The following is a 15130-nucleotide window of genomic DNA, read 5'->3' as shown; positions in this document are numbered from 1 at the left end:
TCTGGATTTAAAGCCCATTTTCCTGGATGAAAATCCTGACGGCTGAAATAATCTGCTTCGCAGTTGTCCACTCCCGGAATATACACTGCTGACAATATTACCTGGTGATGCTCGGCTCAATTCAGGATTCAAGCAACTTCACGCATGGCCATGCGACTTTGCGTCCCTACTTGTTTGTTGATGTATGCGACTGCCGTCGCATTGTCTGACTGAATCTGGACAGTCTGAGACTGGAGCCTGTGAACTGCCTGTCTGAGCGCATGGTAAATTGCCCTGAGTTCCAGGACATTTATTGACAGTAATCTTTCTCGGTCTGACTATAGACCCTGAAGCTAACAATGTAGGAACACTGCTCCCCAACCTCTGAGACTTGCGTCCGTTATCAGAGTTATCCAATTGCAGACTCCTAAGCTTTTTCCTGCGGTGAGATTGGGTATGTGGAGCCACCAGAGTAGTGATACTCTGGCCCCTGGAGACAACCACACCATCTGATGAATTTGTAGATGAGAGCCTGACCACTGTGCGAGAAGATCCAGTTGAAAAGGACGCAACTTCAAAAGAGGCCACCATCTTTCCCAACAGTTGAATGCACAAATGCACCGAGACTGTCTGTGGTTTGAGCACTAACTGTACCAGATAACAAATACATTCCTAGGAATTGAATTCTTTGAGACGGGACCAGGCTTGATTCTTTGAAGCTGACAATCCAACCGTGCTGAACTAGTACATTGAACGTCAGTAAGGCATGCTGAAGGAGTATTTGTTGAGATGGAGCCCTGATGAGAAGGTCGTCTAAGTACGGAACCATTATCACTCCCAGGGATGTGAGATGAGCTATCATCACAGACATCACCTTCGTGAATACCCGAGGTGCTGATGAGAGGCCAAACGGTACTTCCTGAAATTGCTAATGGTTTTGTTGTACTGCAACCTTAAGTACACCTGATGCGGTGGCCAAATTGGAATGTATAATTACGCATTCTTGAGATCCAGCGAAATCATGATTTCCTGTGGTTGTAAACCTGCAATCACTGATCGCAGGGATTCCATCTTCAATCTGTAGTAAGTGACGTACTGATTGAGCCCCTTTAGGTTCAATATCGATCTGTCCGAGCCGTCCGGCTTTGGTACTACAAAAAGATTGGAATAAAAACCTTGACCCTGTTGGTGAACTTGAACCTGAATCAAAACTGCTGAATTTACGAGAGATTGAATTGGGGTCTGCAGAACCGCCTTTCTGTCTCCTGACACAGGCAGGTGTGAATGCTGATTATTTTACAGGACAGAAAGCTATACCTTATTTCACCAAAGTTCAAGCCGCTGCGGCCGCTGTATTTAACCTTTCACCTTTGTACTGTTTACACACCTTACGTACACCAGATCCTACCGTGTACGCACTCTGCGTACCTACGCCTAACGGGCGTAGTGATTACACAGTTTGCGTACACAGGCCTACATGCTGTTAGCACAATGTAGCAGCCCGAGTGGCTGTAAATACACTTTAAACCTTAGCCAGGAAATGGGACATGACACCAATTGTATTTCAAAACTATGTTGAGGTCCAACCCACCAACGGTTATTTTACTAGCAGGTGGTTATAAGAATAATACAATACAATAAGAGAAAAAGGCTACAGTCAATGGTACATACATTTGTTCGCCTGCACTTCCCGATCCGGTCCTCAATCATCAAGGTAGATGATTTTCAGAGATTGTGTGACCAGGCCTGCAGCTGGCTTTTTATACATTTGTCCAAAACCTAACACAATGGAGACTGTAATCTCTTTGTCCATTGGACACTGGGATGGTCATTTACAGTACAGGAGAGGTCATAGGTCAGTTTGAATAGGTGGGCGATGTCTGGTCCAGGTGCACTTGCAGATGTTCTCCACTGGGTTCCTGCCGAATATCAGGAGTACAGTAAGTACAGTTAATATTAATATTCTGCTCCTGCGCAAGCGTGCGATCATCTGCAAACGAACACCGGAATAGTGCTCTTAAAATACCCTGCAGCTGGATACCAAACACCACCTCTTAACCTAATTCTGTCCCCTCCTAACCTGTAAAGGTGAATCCCTTTGTTATTATACCCTTTAAGCAAGTGTAACTCGCTGGTGTGGTGCATGTAGACTATGTGTAAATTGTGCACTATGTGGATTAACTATGTGATGTGTTTTTATGGCTTTTCCATGCGATTACAAATACTACCATAATTACTCATACCACGCGCTAATACGCAGGACAGCGGGAGCGATCATACGCAACTTGCGAGCATGCGCGCGCATGGCAGAACAAGTACGAGCACGGAGGCCATCTGTGTGTAGTTTGTACGTGATGTGTTCTGAAATATTTTCGACTTCGACAGTCCACCCTTTGGCAGTCATTAATAACTGCCACACTTTACTACTAAACAGAAAATATTATCTACACAATATATACAAATTTGGATAATCGGGGGAGAGTTGTAGGTGGGAAATGTATAACCTAGTGGGATAGTAAAAGCATGTGTGTATGAATCAATGTCTGAGGGGCATGTATCATCGTGCCGTAAATGTTCTAGGTAAGCTTCGAGGTATTGCGAAGTATACATTAAATCCTTCTCATCACGTATTAAGGGTCTGTAAATGGGCAAACAAACACTACCGAACTCTTTTCGGCTTCTCATTCCAACAAATGGGGAGCACATTTAGTTGATACATGGAGGGGGAACATACGTGCATGCTACTATATGTGTATAACACCTGTCGACTATGCGTGCCGTTAACTAAGGGTTGCAGAGATGAAGATAAGACACATATATCTAAAAATACATTCACATAAGCATTTGGGTAGGGCTGACGTCTTTTCCGGTTGGATGTTTTCTGGGTAAGGGGGGAAACAGAGAAAAAATGGTGAAAGAAACAGGCCATGAAATTCATTTGCAACCCTTATCATAACACTGTCTCTATGGATGGATCATAAATCAAATCTGCTGCTGTAACAGCGCTCTCGCTCCTTAGACTCATCAAATTTGTGCTGTGCTTGCGCCGCGTTAGAATTCGAACACACCTAAATATCAGGCCAATAATTATGATGACTCCCAGGATACAAAGGAGAAACTTCCCCACACTCATAATAACACTCTGTGCCCACTCTCCTAACCCTGAGAACCATTTGCGTGGGTTCAACCATGAGACCCAGCCAGTCAGTTCATTACCCACAGTCGCTAAGGTAAGATTGTGCTTCCTCCTGAACTCCCACTTCAACTGCAAGATCTTGTCCATCTTCTGATCGATGATCTCCGTGGGGTCATCAGCGCTGTTCGTAATATATGTACAGCACTTCACACCATATTGAGTTGCCAGGGTAACACAGTACCCACCTGTCACGGCTGTGACGTAATTTAGGAACATCCTGTGCTGGATCAGTTCCTTCTTGTAGGCTTGTAACTCCCTTCCCGTATACCTGAAGGTGTCATCATACATCTCGGTGATATTGTTTATCAAGCTCGCTAGCGCATGGATGTACCTATAATTTATAGTTCCTCTGGCAGTACGGGTGATATCTAATGCGAGAAGGAACTGAATCCCGGTGGATTCATGGATCAAATCAGAGGCTGCGTGCTCTGCCCTATCTATGAGGTGTCTCTTGATGATGTGTTCATAGTGGGTATGAGTATAAGGAGTCTGAGCACTGCGGTGAACGTCTTTCATTTTGTCGTGGGTTATGGTCATGACTTCTGGTAGTACTCTCCCAATATAACACAATCCCTCAGAGCTCGGAGTAAGCCACTTGTACGCTTTCCTCCCACATATGAAATAGGCATCATCTGGGAAAACATAGGGGACAAAATGTAACATCACCATATTGCAAACTTTCCAGGTAAAGAAACCAATCCCTGGTTCTCTCATTTGCTCAGTACAAGTATCGGGCTGGATGATATGGGCACAATACCCTGACGATACTTTTCCAACCCACATGGTCTTGCTTCCACGTGTATACCTATACCGAAAATACCTCTCACTGTTGGCTATATTGCGTACAAGTTCAGAGTCAATAGGTATCCTATCAGCTCTGTGTGAAAAAGTCATTGGGGGTCATTCCGAGTTGTTCGCTCGTAATTTTTTCTTCGCAACAGAGCGATTAGCCACTAATGCGCATGCGCAATGTCCGCAGTGCGACTGCGCCAAGTAAATTTGCTATGCAGTTAGGTATTTTACTCACGGCATTACGAGGTTTTTTCTTCGTTCTGGTGATCGGAGTGTGATTGACAGGAAGTGGGTGTTTCTGGGCGGAAACTGGCCGTTTTATGGTAGTGTGTGAAAAAACGCTACCGTTTCTGGGAAAAACGCGGGAGTGGCTGGAGAAACGGAGGAGTGTCTGGGCGAACGCTGGGTGTGTTTGTGACATCAAACCAGGAACGACAAGCACTGAACTGATCGCACTGGCAGAGTAAGTTTCGAGCTACTCAGAAACTGCACAGAGAAGTCTTTTCGCAATATTGCGAATCTTTCGTTCGCAAATTTGATAAGCTAAGATTCACTCCCAGTAGGCGGCGGCTTAGCGTGTGCAAAGCTGGTAAAAGCAGCTTGCGAGCGAACAACTCGGAATGACCACCATTGTCTGGTTATTCCAAGTCACTTCCCAATTTCCTGGTTTTTGGAAATTGGAAATATTAAAACACAACAGGGACCTATCTACGTTGTAATGGTGGAGCTTCAAGCTAGGGGACCTAGATATATTGAATTTCTTGTCCACCGGTCTCCCACCCTGTAATTCGAGTACCTCATCTATTGCTAAAGGGTATGGTACTAATCCTGACTTACTCTGTCCTTGAGGTACCTGTGAGCACACCCAACATTTTGTCTGGTTTAAGACCTTACCCACTAATGAGTGGTAATCACTCAACGGATGTTGGTCCATGTCGATATTAATTATGGACTGACCTCTCTGGATGCACCCATCTTCGACTATGTTCTCACAATTCTTACAAATACAATATTCATCAGACAATAACCCTTCACATTGCCTCCGAGCTCCGTTCCGTGACTACCAGAGGGCTTACTGATACCAGCCTTTACTCGAGTGATGTGCTGCTCCTGAGATCCTACAAATTCGTACTCGCCATCAGAACCCATTCCAGATCCTTGCTCGACTTCTCTGGGACCCTCACCAAAACAAATTGTCCTGATCAAAAACAGAATTACTAGCAGAACCCAAAACGCAGTCTCTTGTAATAGATCCATTTAGTTAGGGGAAAAAAGGAAAACAAGGAAGAGAAAAGGAAAATGCAGGGAGAGGGGTGAAAAAAAGGAAATGGTGCGACAACCGTCCCTAATCTTGTTGCCCTCCGTGCTCAGGTGCCGTTCAACAGTCCTGCCTCTCAACTTTCCCGGAACAAACACTCTAGTGATACGAGGTTCTCTTCACCTTGCTCTTTGTCACGAGTTTTCTCCGGGTCAGCGACCTTTTTTGCAGTGGGACGAGTGGACACAAGTGTCTCTCTTTTAGTGCTGTTGTGCTGGTTAACAAGACTTGGTACGGTCCTTTTCACCTGTCTATGAGGCAACCTGAGCGTAAGAAATTTCGAATCATCACATAATCCCCAGGCTCAATGTCATGACAATTACTGTTCGGTAGGGTCAGGAATCACCAGCTTTAGATTTCTTTGTTGATTTCTCAGCTGCTGGCTCATCCTAACCAAATATTTCACAGTTATTTCATTATTGCATTTCAAATAATCCTGGGGGTCTATCATTACATGAGGTTGTCGACCAAAAAGAATTTCAAAGGGTGATAAGTTAAGCGGTGACCAGGGAGTGGTTCTGATGCTGTACAACACTAGTGGCAAAGCTTCTGGCCACAGCAATCCAGTTTCAGCCATCACCTTGCTCAGCTTGTTCTTAATAATGCTGTTCATTCTCTCCACCTTTGCACTCGCCTGTGGCCAGTACGGAGTATGCAGCTTGCTATTAATTCCCATCAGTTTGCACATGACCTGAAAGACTTCACCTGTAAAATGGGTACCCCTATCACTTTCAATCATTCTAGGGATACCATATCTGCACACAAATTCTTGCACAATTTTCTTTGCAGTGAACGTGGCAGTATTTGTGGCAGCAGGGAATGCTTCTACCCAGTTGGAAAACACATCAGTACACACTAACACATATTTCAAATTCCTACCTGTATGAAGTCGATTTGTATTACCTGAAAAGGTCCGTCTGTAGGAGGGATATGGGATGGCTCTGTTGGTGTTGTCTTACCAATATTCTTCCTCAAGCAAATAAGACATGTCATTGCTTTCTTACCCGCATGAGAAGAGAATCCTGGTGCACTCCAGTAGGCTCTTACCAGCTTGCACATACCCTCTTTGCCCAGATGAGTCAGACCGTGTGCCGCCTCAGCTAGACTTGGAAGATATGCTCTGGGGGCCACTGGCTTACCTTGTCCACCTGTCCAAAGTCCTGAGGACTCCTGACCATACCCCTTCGCCTTCCAGACCGCCTTTTCCTGTAGGGAACACAAATTTAGCATTTTGATTAAGTGTTGCGTTGATGGTTTCAAATGTCATCAGTGATGTGATGTTCATTTGTATGGTTGTGCTTGCTACTGTTTTTGCAGCTTTGTCTGCCCGGCTGTTACCAAGTGAGATTGGGTCTTGGTTGTAAGTGTGTCCTTTACCCTTGATAACAGCCACTCTGTCTGGTTCTTGTATTGCTGTCAGAAGCCGTTTGATGTGGGACGCATGCGCTACAGGTGTGCCAGCTGCCGTCATGAAATTAATTTCTGAGGTGCCACAGCGCCCCAAAATCATGCACCACTCCAAAGGCATACCTAGAGTCCGTGTATATATTAGCTGACTTACCCCTTGGCCAACTCACATGCTCTGGTTAGGGCGATCAGTTCAGTGACTTGCGCTGAGCATGGTGGGCCAAGGGGTTCAGCTTCTATGATACCTTCGTCATCTACAACTGCATATCCGGTGCACAGGTCTCCCGATTCCATCTGTCTGTGGCAACTACCGTCAGTGTAGAAGGTAAAATCTACTCCTTCCAGTGGGTTGTCACTGATGTCAGGTCTCGCAGTGAAAGTTTGGTTCAGGTATTCCATAAAATCATGAGCATCAGTATCTGCACTAAATACTCCTTCACCTTCGTTCTGATCCTCCACCCTTTGTGCATGACCAGGCACACTTGGCAAGTAAGTTGCAGGATTTAGTGAGCTGCATCTCTTAATGGTGATGTTTACAGGGGCCATCAGAGATAATTCCCACTTTGTAAACCGAGCAGATGAGACAGGTCTTGTTTGGGCGGAGTTTAGTAAGGCTGATACTGCATGAGGTGTATGTATGGTCAAGTCGTGTCCTAACACTACGTCCTCGCTTTTACTTACCATCAAAGCTATCGCTGCAACACTTCGCAAGCAAATGGGGAGGGACCGTGCTACAGTGTCCAACTGTGCACTGTAGCAGGCTACCGGTCTGCTGGCATCACCATGTTTCTGTGTTAAGACTCCTGCCGCACACCCAGCACTTTCAGTACCGTACAATTCAAAGGGCTTCTCATAATCTGGCATACCTAATGCAGGTGCTTGTGATAAACACTGTTTGAGTCTCTCAACCGCCAGTTCGGACTCATCTGTGTGAGAGACCCATTCCGGTTTGTTCGATGAGACCATTTCTTGCAATGGTAAAGCCAGTATGGAGAATCCGGAATCCAGTTACAACAGTACCCACACATTCCAAGGAAAGTGCAGATCTGTTGCTGAGTTTGTGGCAGAGTTATGTCGCGAATCGCCTGTATTCTATCAGCGGTGAGGTGTCTAAGTCCTTGCGTCAAGCAGTGTCCCAAGTATTTAACCCTGGTCTGGCACAACTGCAACTTATCTTTTGAAACCTTGTGTCCTGTCTGGGAAAGATGAAACAGCAGCTGTTTAGTATCTGCCAAGGACGACTCGAGTGAGTCCGAACACAACAACAAGTCATCAACATACTGTATTAGCACTGACCCACTCTCAGGTTGAAAAGATTGCAAACAGTCATGTAAGGCCTGGGAGAAAATACTTGGGCTGTCAATAAAACCTTGGGGGAGACGAGTCCAGGTGTACTGTACTCCCCTGTAAGTAAAAGCGAAAAAGTATTGGCTGTCAGGGTGAAGAGGGACAGAAAAGAAAGCGGAGCAGAGATCAATGACCTGAAGAATTTTGCGGTGGAGGGAATTTGCATGAGGATGACAGCTGGATTGGGCACTACGGGGAATTGGCTCTCAACTATTTTGTTTATCCCCCTTAAATCCTGCACTAACCTGTAACCCCACCCCCCACTCTTTTTCACAGGGAAGATTGGGCTATTGGCGGTGCTGGACGTCCTGACTAGGATGCCCTGCTGTAGCAGCCACTCTGTGACAGGGTACACTCCTAACTCTACCTCTGGCTTCAGAGGATATTGAGGGATTTTTGGAGCTATCCTGCCATCTTTTACTTGTACTGCTACTGGAGCTACATTCGCCATCAATCCAGTATCCTGTCCATCTTTGGTCCAAAGGGAACCCGGTATTTGTGAGATAATTTCCTCTACCTTTGATGGACACGTGTCTATAACAGTAGAATGCGACATTAGCCTTTGAGGGGTGTCTAGTATATCTTGCACTTCTTGAGCATGGTTCTCAGGTATATCCAAGAAGACACCCTCAGGAGTACAATATATGACACACCGCATTTTACACAATAAGTCTTTGCCGAGTAGATTAGTCGGAGCTGATGCAGCCAGCAGAAAGGAATGTTTTGTCTGCAAGGGCCCTATCGTAACCTCTGCAGGTCTACTCAAAGGGTATTGTTGCACCGTTCCTGTTACTCCCATTGCTGAAATCGTTTTACCCGTGGTTTTTACACCTGATGTGGAATTCAACACTGACCTGGCCGCCCCTGTATCTACAATGTAAACGCTGATTTACATACAGGACTAAAAGCAACACTTTAAACAGACATTTCATACACTTTAAATGAAGCCGCTGCGGCCGCTATACTTAATCCACAACCTACGTACTTATTACACAATTAGCGTACAGAGTCCCGTACCGTGTACGGACTTTGCATACAAACGCCGCGCTGAGTGTACAAAGTACACGCAGCGCGTACACACCCAAAGATACACCGTGAACCCTTAACAGCTATGCATGCGATAGTAATACACTTTAAACCTTAGCAGGGAAAGGAAAACACGACACCAGATTGTATTTAAACTGCTGGGTTCCGACACCACAACATATTATTACTGAAAGGGGAATACAATAACAAAGCAATACAATACAAGAGAATAATGGCTACAGTCAATGGTACATACTTGTTTGGATTTCGCCGTGCTACCCAGTCTGGTCCTCGGTCATCTAGATAGATAACTTTGAGAGTCTTGTGTGACCAGGCCTGCAGCTGGTTCCTTTTATACAATCTTCCAAAACTTAACACAATGGATACTGTAATCTCTTTGTCCATTGGACACAGGGATTGTCATTTACAGTACAGGAGAGGTCATAGGTTGGTTTGAATAGGTGGGCGATGTCTGTTCAAGATGCACTTGTGGGTGGTCTCCTCTGGGTTCCCGCCGCATACCTAATGTACAGTTAATACAGTTTATATCTATATTCTGCTCCTGCACATAACTATTCGCAGGAACGTGCGATCTTCTGCAAACCAACACCGGAATATTACCCTTAAAATACCCTACAGCTGGATACCAAACACCACCTTATAACCTTGTTCTGTCCCCTCCTATCCTGTAAAGGTGAATCCATTTGTTCTGATACCATTTAAACTGTTGTTACTTGCTAATGTGGTGTGGGGAGACTATGGCCAGTATTTACTAAAAATCCGAGTTTTGCCGATTTGTGTTTTTTTTTTTCTAAGTCCCAATCCGGGAATTCACTAAGCAGAAAACTCGGCAGTGTCTGGTCTATTTGTAATGGTTTGATTGGCAAAGTTCTGAAATACGAATGAATAGACCATCGGTCAAACACCGCTGTTATTTCATACAATACGGGCATTCACTATTCATTCGTATTTGGGTGTTAGTTTCTGAGTGCTCAAGTGCGGGTCTGTTTTTTTTCGAATCGTTAAAAAAAGCAGCAAAAAAATAAGACATGCTTCTTCCAGTCGAGTTTGGATAACCATGGCCCTCATTCCGAGTTGATCGGTCGCAAGGCGAATTTAGCAGAGTTACACACGCTAAGCCTACGCCTACTGGGAGTGTATCTTAGCTTCTTAAAATTGCGACCGATGTATTCGCAATATTGCGATTACAAACTACTTTGCAGTTTCTGAGTAACTTCAACCTTACTCTGCGCCTGTGCGATCAGTTCAGTGCTTGTCGTTCCTGGTTTGACGTCACAAACACACCCAGCGTTCGCTCAGACACTCCCCCGTTTCTCCAGCCACTCCTGCGTTTTTTCCGGAAACGGTAGCGTTTTCATCCACACGCCCATAAAACGCCGTGTTTCCGCCCAGTAACACCCATTTCCTGTCAATCACATTACGATTGCCGGAGCGATGAAAAAGCCGTGAGTAAAAATACTATCTTCATTGTTAAATTACTTGGCGCAGTCGCAGTGCGAATATTGCGCATGCGTACTAAGCGGATTTTCATTGCGATGCGAAGAAAAATACCGAGCGAACGACTCGGAATGAGGGCCCATGCACGGATCACTGAGATCTGTGCATGGTTATCTATGGGAAAGGGTCTGTTTAGTGTAAAAACAGAAAAAAAAATTGTGTGGGGTCCCCCCTCCTAAGCATAACCAGCCTCGGGCTCTTTGAGCCGGTCCTGGTTGAAAAAATATGGGGAAAAAAATGACAGGGGTTCCCCCATATTTCTTCAACCAGCACTGGGCTCTGTGCCCGGTCCTGGTTCCAAAAATACGGGGGACAAAAAGCGTAGGGGTCCCCCGTATTTTTGAAATCAGCACCGGGCACCACTAGCCAGGTACATAATGCCACAGCCGGGGGACACTTTTATACTGGTCCCTGCGGCCCTGGCATTACATACCCAACTAGTCACCCCTGGCCGGGGTGCCCTGGAGTGGGAACTCCTTAAATCAAGAGGTCCCCCCTCCAGCCACCCAAGGGCCAGGGGTGAAGCCCGAGGCTGTCCCCCCCATCCAAGGGTGGCGGATAGGGGGCTGATAGCCTTTTGAAAAAATGTGAATATTGTTTTTAGTAGCAGTACTATAAGTCCCAGCAAGCCTCCCCCGCAAGCTGGTACTTGGAGAACCACAAGTACCAGCATGCGGTGGAAAACCGGGCCCGCTGGTACCTGTAGTACTACTAAAAAAATACCCAAAAAAAACAGGACACACACACCGTGAAAGTATAAGTTTATTACATACATGCACACCTCCATACATACATACATACTTACCTATGTTCCCACGAGGCTCGGTCCTCTTCTCCATGTAGAATCCTTGGGGTACCTGTGAAAAAAATGATACTCGCATAATCCAGGGAATCTTGTATTCTTTGTATAATCCACGTACTTGGCAAAACAAAAAAATGGAAACCCGACCACGCACTGAAAGGGACCCCTTTCCCCGACTGCCAGGACCCCCCCTGACTCCTGTCAAAGAGGGTCCCTTCTGCCAATCAGGGAGCGCCACGTCGTGGCACCCTCCTGATTGGCTGTGTGCTCCTGTAGTGTCTGTCAGGCAGCACACGGCAGTGATACAATGTAGCGCCTATGCGCTCCATTGTAGCCAATAGTGGGAACTTTGCAGACAGCGGTTGACCGAAAGTAACCTCACCGCTGACCGCAAAGTTCCCACCATTGGCTACAATGGAGCGCATAGGCGCTACATTGTATCTGTGCCGTGTGCTGCCTCACAGACACTACAGGAGCACACAGCCAATCAGGAGAGTGCCACGACGTGGCGCTCCCTGATTGGCAGAGGGGACCCTCTTTGATAGGAGTCAGGGGGGGTCCTGGCAGTCGGGGAAAGGGGTCCCATGTGTAAACATGGGACCCCTTTCAGTGCGTGGTCGGGTTTACGTTTTTTTGTTTAGCCAAGTACGTGGATTATTACAAAAGGACACGACACACAGGATTTAGGTGAGTATAATTTTATTTTCAGGTACCCTGGAATCGCCGTCGAGACGTGGGCCGAGTCGGCATGTGAACATAGGTAAGTATGTGTGTGTCGGAATGTATGTAATAAAGTTGTACTTTCAAGGTGTGTGTGTCCTGTTTTTATTTGGGTATTTTTTTTGCAGAAGAACTATAGGTACCAGAGGGCCCGTTTAACCCCCGCATGCTGGTACTTGTGGTTCTCCAAGTACCAGCTTGCGGGGGAGGCTTGCAGGGACCTGTAGTTCTTGTGCAAACAACAATATTCTTTTTTTTTACACTTGGCTATCAGCCCCCCATCCGCAGCCCATGGATGGGGGGGGGGACAGCCTCGGGCTTCACCCCTGGCCCTTGGGTGGCTGGAGGGGGGGGACCCCTTGATTTAAGGGGTCCCCACTCCTCCAGGGTACTCCGGCCAGGGGTGACTAGTTAGTGATTTAATGCCAGGGCCGCAGGGACCTATATAAAAGTGTTCCCCGGCTGTGGCATTATCTCTCTGACTAGTGGAGCCCGGTGCTGGTTCAAAAAATACGGGGGACCCCTACGCTTTTTGTCCCCCGTATTTTTTGCACCAGGACCGGGCGCAGAGCCCGGTGCTGGTTGATTAAATATGGGGGAACCCCTGTCAATTTTTTCCCCATATTTTTACAACCAGGACCGGATCAAAGAGCCCAAGGCTGGTTATGCTTAGGAGGGGGGACCCCACGCAATTTTTTCCAGATTCTTAAACACTTTAAAAACCTTTTTAAGGTACACAATGAAGCCCTGCACGGATCTCACAGATCCGGCCGGGATTCCTTGTGTTTTGTCAGGCAATGTTTTACTCATCACTCTCGTAAAACACTGCCTGATATTATGAATCACATCGACATCGGAAAAAACGATTGTGCAAAACTCGGCAGCTTAGTGAATGATCGTATCAGGATTCAAAAAGTTGCAGTAAAATGCACCCGATACCATTCGAGTTCAAACACCCTTCAAAACGGCCAAAACACGAATCTTTGTAAATATGCCCCTATGTGTACATTGTGCACTATTTGGATTAAATATGTAATGTGTTTTGATGGCTTTTCCATGCATTCACAAACTCTACCGTAAATACCCATACCACACGCTAATGCGCAGGACCGCGGGAGCGACCATACGCAAATTGCGAATATGCGCACGCACAGCAGAACAAGTACACGCACGGAGGCCATCTGTGTGTAGTTTGTACGTGATGTGTGTACTGCAATATTTTTCGACTTTGACAACAAGAAAAGGTAATGGTACACCAGCTACATCAACCATGACCTCAGGTTCATTACCAAGGCTAGCAATCAACTTCACTGGCTGCAGACTACAGGTGTGGCCCAACCCCTATTGTGTAATGGGACCCTCCTGCAGCGCATTGGCAGCTACAATATGTGAGGGGTATAGCTGTGAATTTTCGGAGGCCTGCCAGTCTCTCCTTGGTGGGTACCTCCTTGTTTCCCCTCTATGTGGCTCATAATTTCTTCTATTTGGACCCTGATCCCAATTATGTGAATTGTAATATGGCACATATTCCGGTCTAGGGGGGCTGTATACGTTATGTGTCCCCTTATTCCTACAGTCCCTTGCAAAATGTCCTTCCTTCTTACAATTGTAGCATATGACTACACGTGGCTTACCATCAGGGGTCTGGGGTTTTGGCTGATGTAGTTTTGCTGTAAGAGCCTGTATACTTACCGTCAACAGCCTATCCCCTTGCGACTCCCTGTGCTTACTGATATTTCGATCGTGCTCGATAGCGGACTCTCTCAATGCAGACACCGAGATACCTCTCCAGTTAGGTAGAGAGGTCTGCACCCTTGTCCTTAGTGTTTCCTTTAAACCATCCATTAACACCGAGACTGCTACCTCCCTGTGATTTGCATTATCCTTAATGTCCTCGATCCCAGTGTATCTAGCTATTTCCTGCAGTGCTCTATGGAAATATTCGGATGCTGTTTCACCTTCCTTTTGTCTTATGGAGAAGATTTTATTCCATTTAACAACAGTAGGGAAATATACTCCTAATTGCAGATTGATTAGCTTTACGTTCTCCTGATTATACTTATCAGTGAGAGGTACTTCTGCATATAACTTACAATCCGTTATGAATCTCGTGATGTCAATATTTGAGGGTAGACACACACGTAGCACTGTTCGCCAATCTTTGTTTGTGGGTTCATGGGCGTTACCTAACTCTCTAACAAATTTCTGGCATCCGACTAGGTCTTTTCTGGGATTGGGGAATTCTGACATAATTGACCTTAACTCTACTCGGGACCAGGGACAATGCATGGCAATGTTCCTGATGGGAGTTACTCCCTGAGTGTCAATGCATGGCAATGTTCCTGATGGGAGTTACTCCCTGAGTGTCAACTGCAATCACCCTGACAGGATTTAATTCAATTACATCATTCTGGCTTGACTCTATACTGCGCGGGAGCTATTGTCTCTGCATAGTGTATGGTGCCGTACTTACCTGTGGACATAACCTCACTCACCCCTCCGCAGGGGCCTCGCTACAACCCTTGGTGGTTGAGCCGTGCCCACCTGAGTATCCTGTATGGTGGCTGCTAGAGAGAGTGCCAATATCGTGCTGGGCTCGTCTTCCTGCTCACAGTCCTGGGGAAAATTTAAAACGGGATACAGCTGGCAAGGGTTAGGGTTAGCACATTTATCAATTAATTTCCTATCCTGTACCAATGCATCATTGGTTGTAGCCAATTTCTCCCCATCAGAATATGGTGGTGGTGGTGCGGTCGCCATCACTTTCCCGCTAAGTTTGGAACCTGCTGTGCGAGCCAATTCTCTCTGCACATCCCCCTCTTGCTGCCACAAGTTTAAACAATCTGTATGTCTAATCCTTTGTTTTCTGGATTTTATCAGACATATCCTAATCCTTATGTTCTGTAATACCTCCGGCTCAAAGCTGCCCATCCTAGGGAATGATACCCTATCTTCCACAGTCATACGTACCCATTCATTGCAAAAAGCCTCCATGTGTGGACCATATTTCTCACACATAATAAAC

Source organism: Pseudophryne corroboree, chromosome 2, assembly GCF_028390025.1.
Source record: "Pseudophryne corroboree isolate aPseCor3 chromosome 2, aPseCor3.hap2, whole genome shotgun sequence".
In the NCBI taxonomy this organism is placed as follows: Eukaryota; Metazoa; Chordata; class Amphibia; order Anura; family Myobatrachidae; genus Pseudophryne; species Pseudophryne corroboree.
Note: the sequence above shows the minus strand (reverse complement) of the source record.